The sequence below is a fragment of the Schistocerca serialis genome, chromosome 12 (genome assembly GCF_023864345.2).
Source record: "Schistocerca serialis cubense isolate TAMUIC-IGC-003099 chromosome 12, iqSchSeri2.2, whole genome shotgun sequence".
Taxonomy (NCBI): Eukaryota; Metazoa; Arthropoda; class Insecta; order Orthoptera; family Acrididae; genus Schistocerca; species Schistocerca serialis.
The window spans coordinates 162,137,133-162,154,671 of NC_064649.1; the positions used below are offsets into that span (position 1 = coordinate 162,137,133).

General features: G+C 45.1%; 1 protein-coding gene across 1 annotated transcript in view; it reads right to left on the reverse strand.

The window, feature by feature from the left end:
- LOC126428018 (tyrosine-protein kinase Fer) overlaps positions 1–17,539 on the reverse strand; it is a 638,139-nt gene that overhangs the window by 312,445 nt on the left and 308,155 nt on the right. The window lies entirely within an intron of this gene.

The following is a 17,539-nucleotide window of genomic DNA, read 5'->3' on the forward strand; positions in this document are numbered from 1 at the left end:
AGACAAATGGTATACACTATATTTTTTTATTTACGTTACTTTCATTTCCAATATGTCTAGTAAACGAACTTTAAAGGAGATAAATGCGAGTAACGAATAATTTTTACAGCCACTGTTTTCACGTGCTGTACGTAGTAGACTACTATGAGTATATTGTAGCTGTAAAGAAAGGCATTTTGCGAGTGATTCCGCCCTACAGTCTTGAGCTTTTGATTCGGTGAGCGTGTGCTCCACTAGCGGCCATTCAGAGGTCCACACGTCACCGGCGCTCCTTCGTCCCCGACTGCTGCTCTGTGCGAGACTGACACGCGACGACCCGCAAATACTAACGGTCGCTGCAGAGACTGTACGACAGAACACGTATCGATAAGCGCTGCTGCTGCCACTCATGGGCCGGTAAGGCAGAAAGTTAGTGACGCCAGTAAATGGAATAAGAAAACGAGGCGGCAGTACACTAAGAGAAGATGACAAACAATAAGCGGAATCAACACGAGCCGAGCACGGCTGATGTAGTATCGCTTAAACGAGGTCTAAAATGGCGGTGCGTTAGCAGAGCTGTCATTTGTACTCAGGTGCTGGATTTGAGAAGGTTTCCGACGTGATAGACGTTGGGAATTGTGTACATAGTTCTGCGTAGTCAGCGCGTACACAACTTTCCCACTAGAGCGCGCCCCGCTAAGTACAACAGCGCAGGCGCAGCGCTCGTCCGTCTCCGCACTACGAGATGGCGCTGCCTTAGAGACGGACCAAATTCTGCTTCCGCCGATCTGCGTATTAATATGTAACGCAGCCAGTGAGATTGCTGCTAACGTAGAACCTTTTCTCCTCGCGGATCACACTCGCGCAGTGGTACCTGAACGATCGAGGTTTTATAACTAGTGTACAGACCTCCAATTAGTCAGTCTGTTGCTCTTAATGGCAAGCCCTCCTGGGCTTACATTTCAGCACGATAACGCCCTCCAGCACAGGGCGAGAGATCCTACTGCTGGTCTCCGTGGTCGCCAAACCCTACCTCGGCCAACAAGGGCGCCGGGTCTGCGAGCATCGTGCGCAGGGTCATCCGGCCGGCTCGGCGTTCTGCCGACCTGACGCGCCACTTGGCCAGAATCTGGCACCGAACCCTTCAGGAGGACGTCCCACCACTGCAACTTACCAGTCGATGCCAAGCGGAATAAAACTCGTCGTGTAAGGGCCAGAGGTGGGCTACCGCTTTATTGGCTTGCTCTACTTGTCGAGCTCTTTCTCTGGAATGACTCGTGCAAATTTTTTTAAACCATTTGTTTCTCTGTATGTCTCACAACATCTACACATTCCCGTCTAATTCGGATAATTCCTTCGTGATGCGTTATCTTTTCTTTTCTCGTCTTATACTATATTTCACTATTGCTTTCGAGAATGATTGGAAGATACACTATGTGATCAGAAGTAAGCGGACACCTGGCTCAAAATGACTTACAACTTCGTGGCGCCCTCTATCTGTAATGCTGGAATTCAATATGGTGTTGGCCTCGATGACAGTTTCCACTGTCGCAGGCATACGTTCGATCAGGTGCTCGAAGGTTTCTTCGGGAATGGCAGCCCATTCTTCACGGAGTGCTGCACTGAGGAGGGGTATCGATGTCGGTCGGTGACGCGTCGCACGAAGTCGGCGTTCCAAAACATCCCAAAGGTGTTTTACAAGATTCAACTCAGGACTGTGTGCAGGCCAGTCCATTAGAGGCATTTTATTGGGCATGTAACCACTCCGCCGCAGGCCGTGCCGTGCGTTATCGACAAGTGCTCGATCGTGTTGAAAGGTGCAAACGCCATCCCCGAATTGCTCTTCACAGTGAGAAGCAAGAAGCCGCTTAAAACATCAGTGTAGGCCTGTGCGGTGATAGTGCCACCGCAAAACAAGAAGGGGTGCAAGGCCCCTCCACGAGAAACACGACCACACCACAACACCACCGCCTCCGAATTTTACTGTTGTCACTACACACGCTGGCAGATGACGTTCACCGGGCATCTGCCACACCCACACCCTGCCATCGGATCGCGGCATTGTGTACCGTGTACGACACAAGTGACACCCAATCACCTGACCACGTTCCAAGTCCGTGAGTTTCGCGGAGCGCCCCATTCTGCCCTCTCACGACGTCTGATGACTACTGAGGTCCCTCGTATGCAGTACCCGGCAGCAGATATCACCTACTAGAAATAACGTATGCGCAATGCAACTACTGTGTAAGTAGGTTGTTTAGGTTTTCATGTTGGTAACACGACGTAGCGCTCTGTATGAAAATCACTGACTGTGCTGTGTGCAGTCTGTGACTGGTTGGAATTGTTGTAATTTGCTATTGTAGTGTTGGGCAGTTGGATGTGAACAGCGCCTAGCGTTGCGCAGTTGGAGGTGAGCCGCCAGCAGTGGTGGATGTGGGGAGAGGGATGGCGGAGTTTTGAGAGCGGATGATCTGGACAGAGACAGTAAATTTGTAAGACTGGATGTCATGAACTGATATATATACATAATGACTTTTGAACACTATTAAGGTAAATACATCGTTTGTTCTCTATCAAAATCTTTCATTTGCTAACTATGCCTATCAGTAGGTAGTGCCTTCAGTAGTTTGAATGTTTTATTTAGCTGGCAGTATTGGCGCTCGGTGTATTGCAGTAGTTCGACTAACGAAGATTTTTGTGAGGTAAGAATTCATGAAAGGTATAGGTTTTGGTTAATCAGGGCCATTCTTTTGTAGGGATTACTGAAAGTCTGATTGCGTTGCGCTAAAAATATTGTGTGTGACTTTAGTGAATGTCGGAATACGTACAGTTTTGGTCAGCTGTTTGAAAAGCAAATAATGTAAGAGGATTATCAGCACAGTCAATCATTAATTTTTCTAAGGGGACGTTACAAGTGTGAATAACGTATGTTTCTGCGGGTGTCCGTATACTTTTGGTCACACAGTGTATTAATTCAAATAACTGCACTCTCTGCCTGTATATTGCGACACACGCTGATTTTCTTGCTGTACTGCTACATAAAGGTCGCTCAGTAAAGCACAGTTGTAAAACACTTACACGAATTATTTACAGAATTTTCGAATGATTGGATATCCACCTTGAGGGACATGTCTACTGTTTCACTTATCACGAACCAATATGGAAACTGTTAATTTTTATTTCTCTAAGTTTGCACTGCTGTAAATACTGTTTCATAATATTGTATACCAGTATGCTGCAGGTGGATTCTTTAAAGCATCGAACTCCCACGGATATAACTGCTATAAATGAGTTGATGTGTCAAGCAAGCTTTCAAGAATGCTGGTTCTTCACGCATCTCAATCTTAATGACGTCACACCTCCTGTGAACTGTGTGTCGCACAATGATATAATTTGGCAGGCCCACTGAGTTCGTGTACGTGTACCCAGTTTCTGGAAAATAAGCAGAAAATACATCTAGTAGGAAAGAAGTAACAAATTAAAACGTCACGTCCGATGCTGGACTGGACTGGACAGCCGTGTTTCTCACGCGCCGACGTGGTTGCGTTACACACCGCCACGTTACCCAGCGAGGCGGGGAAATCAGCCGAGGGACGTGCGTGACGTGTAATACGTGCCACCGATACCGCCAACAGAGTAAAACATTCTGAGGCATTACTTTTCAGCATGCTCACGTCTGTCAGCAGGTAGACACCGTCGCCTCCTGTACACCTTAATTTTTAGGCACGAAAAATGTCTAACGCAACATTCGTACTTCAGACATGTAATTGAAGCTACAGCGAACATAAGCAGCGACAATGATCAGGTTTTAATATTCATCAGCCTAACAAATATATATCCGCACTTGTTCACGTTCCACAAAATCTATTGTGCTTTTCCGTTTTAATAGAAATAAAAATACAAATCTTAAGCAAAAAACTTTGAACGTAGCTGCTAAGGTTCAGTGACCGTGTCAGAATTATATCAGAACAGATAAGCCCTCGGTCACAAATATTAAGTCAGTTTCGACGCTGCTAGGAGCGTCGTCTTCAGAATTAAACTAACTGTTCTGAAACATAATAGGTTTATAAGACATTAATAAACTAAAGTGTGTACTGACTGGAAAGAGATGCAGTACTTACAAGACACATTGTAAAAAAATCTAAGCTGGAAAGGTGACGTCATGAAAAGTTGTAAATAAGATTAGATGGCGAGGCGCTAAGGGCTGCTCGTACCTGACTGAACACTGGTTGCAACAAAACTGAGGTGCCCACGTAAAAAGAAGAAAAAACATCAGTTACGACGTGGGCACCTCAGTGATACCTGAATGCTCGAGGTATTATAACGAGTGTACAGGCCTCTGATTTGTCAGTCTGCATTTGTCTGCACCAGTCTGCATTAGTCTGTACCAGTCTATAGTCAAGTTTCAGTCTGCACCTAATAAGATTATCATATTCCTGTACATAGCCATGAAGATAAGTGTATAGACACTTTGTCAAGTATCAGAGATATGTGAGAATAAGATTAACGTACCAAGGCCAGAGGAACTTCAGATTGCCAATTGCAAATAGCATCCAGAACCAAGTTAAGTAATGTTTATGCTTCTTATTACTTTAATATATGTGTCTGAAAATTAATCAAGTTCTGTTTAAAGTCGGTCACCGTCAATCTGCTACTCTTAGCGTGGAATTGGCATTTCTATCGTCTGAGCTAACGACAGAAGATAAACACGCCACGATAAGACCACGAGACATATTGCTGACACTCGCCTACTTCGTTAGAACGACAAGTCAAATAATCTGATGGTGTGTGTACCGAAGGTCTTACAGTACGCACACCACAGAGGTGAAGTGTGTTTTCGTAACCATTTACAATTTTAATGGCCTCGTGAACTAATTGTTCAAAATAATTTAAAATAAGCATTTAGAACAATTACGGAAGTTGCTTTCTATCAACAATAGGGTCTGAAAATGTATTTTTGTCAACATACAGAAGGTAGACTTAAGTCACTGCCAACTATAATTCCATGAGTAGGGTACCTATTTGCGATGAGACTCGAGTTTTCTTCGAAATGTTCAGCAACTGTTTTATCTGAGACGGGCGGTCGGTAAAAGGAGCCAGTTATTAATTTATTCCGATTGTCTAATATAACCAACCTCTGTCCATACTAAGTCATAGGATCTACTTGCTTCAATGTCGCTTGTGAGCTGGAACACACATTACATTCTTTTTCCTTAAGTTGTGCTTCTTTTTTTTGTTTCAGTGCAGATCATTACAATTACGGCTTTTCCCTCCGAAACCTAGGATGCTTTCTATGTGACCCTGTAAATACCAGAGCTAGACAATGTAGAACAACAACATACGTTACAAGTATAGCATTCTGTTTTACTTCATTTCCTTATTTCTAACATTTTAAAACTGTACGTCGACTTTAGATGACACGTCAATCATAGATGTTCTTATCTCTGTTTATGAACGTACTTTCAGTCATGTTTTGAACATTGTCCCACTACACTTTACTAACTACTGTTTCGCCGCAAGGGATATCGCATTTTAGAGAGTAAATTAATATGGAGTATGTCGTTCTTCTTTTCGAACATTCACATATCCATTTCTTCTTTCCTTATTGTCTATTGGACATGCAGTTGTAGTAATTAAAGTAGGCACAAGTGCAGTGATCAAATAGAAATGATTAGCGTACATTCGCATTCTCTTTACACCGTTCCTTTCTTGTTGCTCCCATGGCGATGGACTGTTTCTATCGGAATCAGTATGCGTGAAAGGAAGCTACCGTACAGACAGAGGGATCTATATTTATACTTGGCAAAACTGATTACATACTGACATAATCGTCGGCATTGCTTTCGTTTCGCAAAAGTTGTAAATATTTCTATTTCGAAAAAGAAGCTCTGTATTTGGCCAAGATGTCGAAGAAGCAGGTCCCTTACGTACTGGTTGTATCGAGTAAGATGTGGAGACGGCAGTTTGAAAGCGAACAGAAGAAGTATGTGGAAGGGCGTCCCTTACCTGAGGGATCGCTACTCAAGCATCCGAAGTTCAGAAGAACGCGAATCCCGAAGATTGGCTAAAATTTACAGACGCGCCAAATTTGGCACGGACTTCAATGCGAGATGCCTTTAATAGCTTCCACAACGATACATTGTCTCGAAATTTGGTAGAAAATCCGAAGAAATTCTGTTCGTATGTAAAGTGCACAAGCGGCAAGACGCAGTCAATACCTTCGCTGCGCAGTGCCGATGGTACTGTTACCGACGACTTCGCCGCTAAAGCGGAGTTATTGAATGCAGTTTTCCGAAATTCCTTCACCAGGGAAGACGAATGGAATATTCCAGAATTTGAAACACGAACAGCTGCTAGCATGAGTTTCTTAGAAGTAGATACCTTAGGGGTTGCGAAGCAACTCAAATCGCTTGATACGGGCAAGTCTTCAGGTCCAGGTTGTATACCGATTAGGTTCCTTTCAGATTACGCTGATACAATAGATCCCTACTCAGCAATCATATACAACCGCTCGCTCACCGATAGATCTGTACCTGCAGATTGGAAAATTGAGCAGGTCGCACCAGTGTTTAAGAAGGGTAGTAGGAGTAATCCATCGAACTACAGACCTATATCATTGACGTCGGTTTGCAGTAGGGTTTTGAATCACCTGGGTACTGGGTTGCTTTTACGAGAAACCGTGAACATATTGGTGCTCTTCTTTAGGTATCTTGGTTGGTTACGGGGTGAGGAGCACTGAATGTCAATGAAATATCTCGCGATTGTACACGTTGGGGGAGGGGGTGGGGGACAGAAGAAGAGGCAAAAGAGAGATACTTGTTTTATCAAATAAAACTTTTTATCTTTTCTCATGTGCATGTTTTAAAAAGTTTAAGCACAGCCGTATTTTCGATGTATGAAGCTCTTTTGTTTCCTGTTTAGAATTCCTTTCGTTGAAAACGACTGTAATCTAATGACTGGCAACAGTTGGACATTTACATGTGTAACTTAGTCGACATTTCCAGTGACGATGTCAAACGAATATAAATAAAAGAAACGAGTTAATTGTGAAGGGGTTGGGGTAAGTTTCGATAGCAAAATGGATCTAGTAAATATAGTTACTGGAATGTAAAATTTCCGAAGCTTGCAATGGGGTAAAGCATCTTCTCATATTGATCTACGGTTGTTTCGACAGGATTCAGTAATACAGAACTATGATCTTCATTTGTAGCTTTACGATAGTAAGAAAATGTTTCGTCTAAATAAAATTGCAGAATCCAAAACAATACCAAACATTATGTCCAAAAATAAGAGATTTATAGTGATAAGCACGCCCAGGCGTTTCTGCCTGCGACAGACCTGGCGTTCGCCGTGCCTAGCTGAGGTGACGTCACCAACAAGCGGCGAGACCTTCCTTTGAGTCTGTGTTGGCAGCCGTTAGCCGCGTGCGGCCATCTCCCTTGTTGGCGGCGCGGCCTTGGCAGCTGCTGGCTGCTGGCTGGCTGTTCCGTTACACGCCCCCCCCCCCCCCCCCCCCATGCCAAGCACCGCACACGTAGACTAGCGACGCTCGTATAACGGCGACCGCACGCCACGCACAGACAGAGGAGAGAGAATCTGCACACGGTTAAACAGTTTCGCACGGCAGCTGCCGGACTCCAAGGCCCAAACCTGTGCAACAATACCAACGGCGCCACCCCTAGGCATGTTCACCAAACATCCCAAAAAATATCGGTACAGGTCGCCTACAAATGTAATGATGTAGAGGCTTATCTCACTAAGGGTAAGATAGATACTGCCTACAGGAAAATTAAACAGACCTTTGGAGGAAAGAGAACCACTTCTATGAATATCAAGAGCTCAGATGAAAACCCAGTTCTAAGCTAAGAAGGGAAAGCAGAAAGATGGAAGGAGTATATAGAGGGTCTATACAAGGGCGATGTACTTGAGGACAATATTATGCAAATGGAAGAGGATGCAGGTCAAAGGGGAGATACGATACTGCGTGAAGAGTTTGACAGAGCACTGAAAGACCTAAGTCGAAACAAGGCCGCGGGAGTAATCAACATTCCATTAGAACCACTGACGGCCTTGGGGGAGCCAGTCATGACAAAACTCTACCATCTGGTGAGCAAGATGTACGAGACAGGCGAAATTCCCTCAGACTTCAAGAAGAATATAATAATTACAATCCCAAAGAAAGCAGGTGTTGACAGATGTGAAAATTACCGAACTATCAGTTTAATAAGCCTTAGCTGCAAAATACTAACGCGAATTCTTTACAGACGAATGGAAAAACTGGTAGAAGCCGACCTCGGGGAAGATCGCATTGGATTCCGTAGAAATATTGAAACACGTGAGGCAATACTAACCCTACGACGTATCTTAGAAGAAAGATTAAGGAAAGGCAAACCTACGATCCTAGTATTTGTAGACTTAGAGACGGCTTTTGACAATGTTGACTGGAATACTCTCTTTCAAATTCTGAAGGTGGTAGGGGTAAAATACAGGGAGCGAAAGGCTATTTACAATTTGTACAGAAACGAGATCGCACTTAAAAGAGTCGAGGGGCATGAAAGGGAAGCAATGGTTGGGAAGGGAGGGAGACAGGGTTGTAGCCTGTCCCCGATGTTATTCAATGTGTATATTGAAAAAGCAGTAAAGGAAACAAAAGAGAAATTCGGAGTAGGTATTAAAATCCGTGGAGAAGAAATAAGAACTTTGAGGTTCGCCGATGAGATTGTAATTCTATCAGAGCCAGCAAAGGACTTGGAAGAGCAGTTGAACGGAATGGATAGTGTCATGAAAGGAGGGTATAAGATGAACATCAACAAAAACAAAAGGAGGATAATGGAATGTAGTCGAATTAAATCGGGTGATGCTGAGGGAATTAGATTAGCAAATGAGACACTTGAAGTAGTAAAGGAGTTTTGGTATTTGGGGACCAAAATAACTGATGATGGTCGAAGTAGAGAGGATATAAAATGTAGACTGGCAATGGCATGGAAAGCGCTTCTGAAGAAGAGAAATTTGTTAACATCGAGTATAGATTTAAGTGTCAGGAAGTAGTTTCTGAAAGTATTTGTATGGAGTGTAGCCATGTATGGAAGTGAAACATGGACGATAAATAGTTTAGACAAGAAGAGAATAGAAGCTTTCGAAATGTGGTGCTACAGAAGAATGCTGAAGATTAGATGGGTAGATCATATAACTAATGAGGAGTTATTGAATAGGATTGGGGAGAACAGAAGTTTGTGGCACAACTTGACGAGAAGAAGGGATCTGTTGGTAGGACATGTTCTGAGGCATCAAGGGATCACCAATTTAGTATTGGAGGGCAGCGTGGAGGGTAAAAATCGTAGACATGAATACACTAAACAGATTCAGAGGGATGTAGGTTGCAGTAGGTACTGGGAGATGAAGAAGCTTGCACAGGATAGAGTAGCATGGAGAGCTGCATGAAACCAGTCTCATGACTGAAGACCACCACCACCACCACCACCACAACAACAACAACAACAACAACAGGTTGCCTATCTTGTTCTCCGCCGATGTGCCGATACCGAAACGGCAATATCGGTAGCCGATATCATCATTTTATATTGCCTGGTTTCTCAAAGGCTCGTGTTAAAGATTTTACTGAAACTGGCTCCAAACTTTCACAAAATGAATGATTCCAGGAAAAAATATTAATTCTCATTCACATTATTTAATACACGGCTCACAAATGGTAACTTGTGCTGCACCTACTTCTAAAGCCACCTTGGTCCTTGGCCAAATTAAAATATGTTTCGTTTTTCTACACGATTGTTGATAATTCCAGTGACTATCTTGTGTAATGTGAGGAGGAGATTGATGGGGTTTTTCTTTTTTTTTTCCACACGTATGCTGTCTCCTTCTTGAAACTGAAATTATTACAGTTGTGGAATAGCTTTCTTCCGTGGACTCTTTGCAAACAAGTTTGCAAGTTACTTTCGTATTACTGTGCCTACGAACCAGTGCTACTTCAGTCTCCCTTGGCGAGCGATATAAGAGCTGAAGCAATTCGCGTCTCTAGTGCTTTGAGAAAGTATTACTGCTAAAACAAAGTTGAATTCCCCTTCATGGAGGTAAACAGATTTCTGTAATTTGTACTTGTACAGGAGAAATATCATCATCTGCAGTAAAAAGTAGTGGTGTCGTTGTTGCAGTGGGATGTGACATTTAATACCGCTCTCTCGATTTCTGTTTCCAACACAATTAGGAAAGATCACTTCCATTAAAATTTGGCTTGAACCACAAATGAAAATTAATCTGAGACAGTTATCCCATAAATGAGCATGTAATATTTTTATGACTTAAGAGGTTTTCCTATAGTGTGTGTGTGTGTGTGTGTGTGTGTGTGTGTGTGTGTGTGTGTGTTTGTGTGTCAAACTTCAATCAATAATGATTTAATAACACCGGTAAATAAATATTAACAAAATATTTTTATATTTACTTACTTCACGGTAAATGATGACAGCCAAAACATTTGCAGGATAAGATTCATTAAAATTCTTGACCAAGGTCTCGGTATATATAAATATACCTTCATCAGAAGTAAAATGTCTAAAATTACACCCTGCAATGGAGATTAATAAAACAATTGTGCCAAAGGCGTCGTCAGTAGTTAAGACATCATCTCCATTTGTACAACATGACTATGGACACAGGGTCGATGCGAACACAGTTGAGCATCAGTACCTCGCCTAGAAACAGCCCCGTAATATGTATTTATTCCAGTCGTCTATTATCTCATTTCCTTCTTCACCCAATCCTGTGCGGCTCGTCCCGGCGGAGGTTCGAGTCCTCCCTCGGGCATGGGTGCGTGTGTTTGTCCTTAGGATAATTTAGGTTAAGTAGTGTGTAAGCTTAGGGACTGATGGCCTTAGCAGTTAAGTCCCATAAGGTTTCAGGCACGTTTTTTTTCTCTTCACCCTTTCGATAAATATTTCAAGTCGTTCTTTTGAAATTGTTGTAGAACATAATTTTACTTTCACTGTGTGAAGGAGCCTTCTGCTTTTGACCTATCGTCACGTCCAGCCTTCCTCTTCGACTGTGTGAAGCAAGTACACTATGTGATCAAAACTATCCGTACACCAAGCTGAAAATGCTGGCATTCAGTATGGTGTTGGCCCACCCTTAGCCTTGATGACAGCTTCCTCCACTCGCGCAGGCATATGTTCAATCAGGTACTGTAAGGTTTCTTGGGCCATGGCAACCCATTCTTCACGCTGAGGAGAGGTATCGACGTCGGTCGATGAGGCCTGGCACGAAGTCGGTGTTCTATAGGATTCAGGTCGGGGCTCTGCGCAGGCCACTCCATTACAGGGATGTTGTTGTCGTGTAACAACTCCGGCACAGGCTGCGCATTATGTGTTGAAAGATGCAATCGCCATCCGCGAATTGCTCTTCAACAGTGGGAAGCAAGAAGGTGCTTAAAACATCAATGTAGCCCTTTGCTGTGATAGTACCGCGCAAAACAAGAAGGGGTGCAAGCCCGCTCCACGAGAAACACGACCACACCACAACACCACCGCCTCCGAACTTTACTGTTGGCACTACACACGCTGGCAGATGACGTTCATCGGGCATTCGCCATACCCACACCCTGCCATCGGATCGGATCGATATATGTCGCCGATACCCACTGCACTGACAAATCGATATTTACATGGCTATGTAGAGTGCCGATATTTTTGTTTTGTATTACATTTTTTTCACGATTTTCGGTAAACATTTGAAGTTGTTCTTTTGAAATTGTAGTGGAACTCAATTTAACGTTCACTCTGTCGAGGACTGTCACTACTTGTTGAGCTTTGATCACGTCCAGCCCCTCTCTTTGACTGTGTGCAGCAAGTATACGTGGCACGAAAGGACGAGTCCGATAAAACTGCCGGCTGGCGGTGTGAGTGAAATAACAAGATTTCCGAAGCGAAGAAATAGCGCACCGATTGCGCTAAAAAACATAAGAATTCTTGGAAAACAGTTGCTGGAAATGGTGAAGAAGAATCACAATGCCAAGACTGCTCGTTCCGGTGGGCGGAGACGTGGGAGGGGGAAATGCTGACGTAATCGGCGTTTGGCGCTACTAACAGAAACTGCAAAGTTTAGCTTCACCACGCAACCCTGACGCTACAACTGTTGCACTATGTAATCAAAAGTATCCCGACACCTGGCTCAAAATCACTTACAAGTTCGTGGCGCCCTCCATCGGTAATGCTAGAATTCAGTATGGTGTTGCTCCATTCTTAGCCTTGATGACAGCTTCCACAGTCGCATGCATACGTTCAGTCAGGTGCTGGAAGCTTTCTTGGGGAATGGCAGCCCATTCCTCACGGAGTGCTGCACTGAGGAGAGCTATCGATGTCGGCGGCCCAAAAAATCCCAAAGGTTAGGACTCTGTGCAGGCCAGTCCATTACAGGGATATTATTGTCGTGTAACCACTCCGCCACAGGTCGTGCATTATGAACAGGTGCTCGATCGTGTTGAAAGATGCAATCGCTATCCCCGAATTGCTCTTCCGCAGTGGGAATGAAGAAGGTGCTTAAAACATGTAGACCTGTGCTGTGACAGTGACTCGCAAAACAACAAGTGAGGGCAAGCCCCCTCCATGAAAAACACGACCACACCGTAACACCACCGCCTCAGAATTTTACTGTTGGTTCAAATGGCTCTGAGCACTATGGGACTCAACTGCTGAGGTCATCAGTCCCCTAGAACTTAGAACTACTTAAACCTAACTAACCTAAGGACATCACACGCATCCATGCCCGAGGCAGGATTCGAACCTGCGACCGTAGCAGTCACGCGGATCCGGACTGAAGCGCCTAGAACCGCACGGCCACCGCGGCTGGCTGTAACGGATCGTGCAGCGACGTCTCGATGCCTGAGTCAACAGATGGGGACGTTTGCACGAACAGTTCGACGACGTTTGCAGCAGCACGGACTATGAGCTCGGAGACCGTGGCTGCGGCTACCCTTGACGCTGCATCACAGACAGGAGCGCCTGCGATGGTGTGCTCAACGACGAACCTGGGTGCACGAGTGGCAAAACGTCGTTTTTTCGGATGAATCCAGGTTCTGTTTACAGCATCATGATGGTCGCATCCGTGTTTGTCTACATCGCGGTGAACGCACATTGGAAGCGTGTATTCGTCATCGCCACACTGGCGTATCACCCGGCGTGGTGGAATGGGGTCACCTCTTGTTTCGTATTGAGTGTGTGTGTGTGTGTGTGTGTGTGTGTGTCTTAATTGCAAATTCAATAACGTAGGCAGTTGCTGAAAACAGAGATGATACTACTGTAAATACTGTTATTTACATCAAATTCTACATCTACTCTACATCCAAACTCCGCAAGCCACCTGACGGTGTGTGGCGGAGGGTACCTTCTATTCCAATCTCGTATTGTTCGTGGAACGAAAGATTGTCGGTATGCCTCTGTGTGGGCTCTAATCTCTTTGATTTTATCCTCACGGTCTCTTAGCGGGATGTAGGAGGGAGCAATATACTGTTTGACTCTTCGGTGAAGGTATGTTCTCGAAACTTCAACAAAAGCTCGTACCGAGCTACTGAGCGTCTCTCCTGCAGAGTCTTCCACTGGAGCTTATCTATCATCTCCGTAGCGCTTTCGCGATTACTAAATGATCCTGTAACGAAGCGCGCTGCTCTCCTTTGGATCTTCTCTATCTCTTCTATGAACCCTATCTGGTACGGATCCCACACTGCTGAGCAGTATTCAAGCAATGGGCGAACAAGTGTACTGTAACCTACTTCCTTTGTTTTCGGATTGCATTTCCTTAGGATTCTGCTTTACGAACGATCAACTTTATATGATCATTGCATTTTAAATCACTCCTAATGCGTACTCCCAGATAATTTATGGAATTAACTGCTTCCAGTTGCTGACCTGCTATTTTGTAGCTAAATGATAGGGGATCTTTCTTTCTATGTATTCGCAGCACATTACACTTGTCTACATTGAGATTCAATTGCCATTCCCTGCACCGTGCGTCAATTCGCTGCAGATCCTCCTGCATTTCAGTGCAATTTTCCTTTGTTACAACCCCTCGATACACCACAGCATCATCGGCAAAAAGTGTCAGTGAACTTCCGATGTCATCCACAATTTCATTTATGTACATTGTCAACAGCTACGGTCCTACCACACTCCCCTGCGGCACACATGAAATCACTCTTACTTCGGAAGACTTCTGTCCATTGAGAATGACACGCTGCGTTCTGTTATCTATCCATTGAAGATGGATTCAGGTTGTTTTGTTTGGTGTTTGTGTATTTGGAGTGTTTCAAGGATGTGCTGGGGATGTATCGGACCGCACGTTAACAATTAAAGGTTAAAAAGGCGGTCGCGACTCGTTGCCTCACCGGCTAGCGGGTAGCGGCTGTGCCAGGTGGCGGCTCGGTGACGTGGCAGCGGGCAGGAATAGCCCGGTCCGGATGGCCCCGTTGTGCCGCGCCAAGTACGCACTGCCTCCCTCCCTCCCTGGTCTGGCCGCGTCTGCCCTGCGGGTGATCACACGCGGCAGTAAACGTCTGTACAGATGGCGAGGCTGTGCAGTGCCAACAGCGTCGGTCTGCCGGCCGCTCTCGTATCAGTGCACTCTCCGCTGCAGAGTGAAACTCACTCTGGAATAAAATAAAATGTTCTCGGGTTTCCAACCGCGTCAATTGGTTAAAACTACACGAGCTATAGGCCAAGCACAATAGGTTCTCCAACATGCAAGCTGGCGAAGTACTTGGCCAAGCTCCTCGCTCCAACTCGGCAGAATTTATCAGCAGAATCAACCGTCTACGCCTTAGTGAGGACGATATTATGGTCAGTTTTGATGTAGTGGCGCTGTTTTCGAATGTGCCTATCAAAGATTCTCTATCTAATTTCCCAGTACTTTGTGCCTAAATGGCTCGACCACGTCACTTACACTCTTACGTCATCCTACTTCATGTACAACGGCCTGTACTACGATCAGACAGACGGCGTAGCAATGGGCAGCCCGTTGGCTGCAGCTGTTGCAAACCTCTTGATGGAGAATTTTGAGGATATTGCCGTAGATACTGCGCCATTCAAGCCCAAGTGTTTCTTTCGATACGTTGACGACACGTTCGTCATTTGGCCACACGGACGCGAGAAATTAGACGAGTTTTTGGAACACCTCAATGGCATCAACAGTAATATCCAGTTCACCATGGAGGCGGAAAAAGATAATGCATTGAACTTCCTCGACGTCCTTGTCCACCGTAAACGAAATGGGTGCCTTGGACACAGCGTCTACAGAAAACCCACCTGCACCCCACCAGCCATCATCATCCAGCACAGAAGCGCACAGTGTTGCAAACATTGGTGCACCGTGCAAGAGTAATATCAGACGACGACAACCTGCCCCACCAACTGAGCCACCTACGCAAGGTTTTCAGGAATAACGGCTACAGCGCCCGTCAATTGAAAGAAGTGACTTCTGGGAAATATCAGAATAAGACCAGCGACGAAGAGCAGGAAAAGAAACTTGCTTTGCTGCCACCCTGTGGCTCTGTGTCGGGCAAGATAAGCCGCCTGTTGAAAAGACACAAGATCAAATCGATCTTCAGGCCTCCAACGAAAATCCGTCAATTACTGAGACCAGTTAAAGACGCTGTAGGTCTCAGAACACCTGGAGTCTACGAAATAGCTTGTGAGTGTGGCCAGAAGTACATCGGACAAACAGGGCGCACTGTGGAACAACGCAGGAAAGAACATGAGAGGTATTATCGCCTAAACTCTTCAGAGAAATCTGCGTTAGCTGAGCATGCGTTAGAAAACGGTCACCACATAAAATTTGGCGATACCTCTGTCGTGGCTCGCACTAACGGCTTCTGGGACAGTTTAATACAGGAAGCTATTGAAATAAAAATTGCCACAAACATCCTGAATAGAGACGGTGGCTTACAGCTCAGCGCTGCGTGGTATCCAGCGATCGCGCGGTTGAAGAGGGCACATCAACGCCGACTCAAAACATGCCCATATATGGCAATGTCACGGGCACCAGTGACGTCAGAGCCGGCAGCTGGCGTATATAAGGGCGCACCAACAGCCCACTGGCAGTCATAATACTTGACAATGGCCAATCAACCAATTGACGCGGTTGGTACCCCGAGAACATTTTATTCGGTGTTATCGCCGCGAGACCCTGCATTCATACATCACTCTGGAATATTTCGGAAGTTTATGAGGGATACAGGGCGGGTGCTTTGGTTCGAGAGATCTCCAGTGTTGGTGCGTCGTCCCGTCCAGCAGATGTTGTGCGCACCGCTGACCTGGACGCACCTCTGCGCCCTTCCCCCTCTGGCAGTTTCTTTCGCTGCCTTCTCTGCCTCTCCGACGTACGAGTCGAACGGCAGTGCCGATAAGCTGCTGTCGGATGATACGCCCTTCTTCCACACCAGCTCGTCTTTGTCATCAGTCTTTTTTTGCTCTTCTACGTTTTGTACACTTCACGGGTTAGGTATTCTGCCTGTTCCCTCTTCACCTGTTCTCGGACGGGTCACGGGCAGCAGTGTACTCTACTGCCCATTAAAATTGCTACAGCAGGAGGAAATGCAGATGATAAACGGGTATTCATTGGACAAATATATTATACTAGAACTGACATGTGATTACATTTTCACGCAATTAGGGTAGATAGATCCTGAGAAATCAGTATGCAGAACAACCACCTGTGCCCGTAATGACGCCCTTCATACGCCTGGGCATTGAGTTAAGCAGAACTAGGATGGCGTGTACAGGTACAGCTGCCCATGCAGCTTCAAAACGATACTACAGTTCATCACGGATAGTGACTGGCGTGTTGTGACGAGCCAGCTGCTCGGCCACCATTGACCAGACTGGACAGCAGTGGGAGTGAGATGATTGTTTCCCTCAGGGAGACTCTCCGTTCAGAATCAGTATCAGCGGATACTAAGTTGAGAACACGTAACACGGCTATACGCCCAGCCGTCACGTTCGGCTCAGAAAACTGTATTATGACTAAATGGGGTAAGGAGAAAGCTTTAATATTTCAACGAAGAGTGGTGAGGAAGGTGTGGGGACTATCTCAGATCGAGAAGAGTGGTGGAGGAGGATTGCTGGATTTGGACGGGTTACTCCCGTAACTGAAATATCATATCTGAAGATGATTCTGAATGAACCTAAACCGGTCATATGAATAAAAAAAAATTTACAATCAAGACGGATTTTAAGTAACATTTCTTATTTGAAAAAAAAATTGTTTGTTCTTCTATGTCAGCGTTACTCCCTTCAAAATGGACCCATTAGAAATGACAGTGATTTCATCGATCCCTGGAACACTTCTGGAACTCTTCTCCAGCGGTCCATTTCTCAAAGTTCTAACTCTCCCACAGCTTGTTATTGGTTCAACGGTGGATTTGTGTAAATGAATTTTAATCTTTAAACTCCAAAGTACAGTGTTTAATTTCTGGATAATCACTCCTGCCTGCCTGATGCGTTATCGGGTATCTTTGTAGCATCTTCCATCAAGTCACTGCTGCGACAGATTTTAGCTCTCTCAA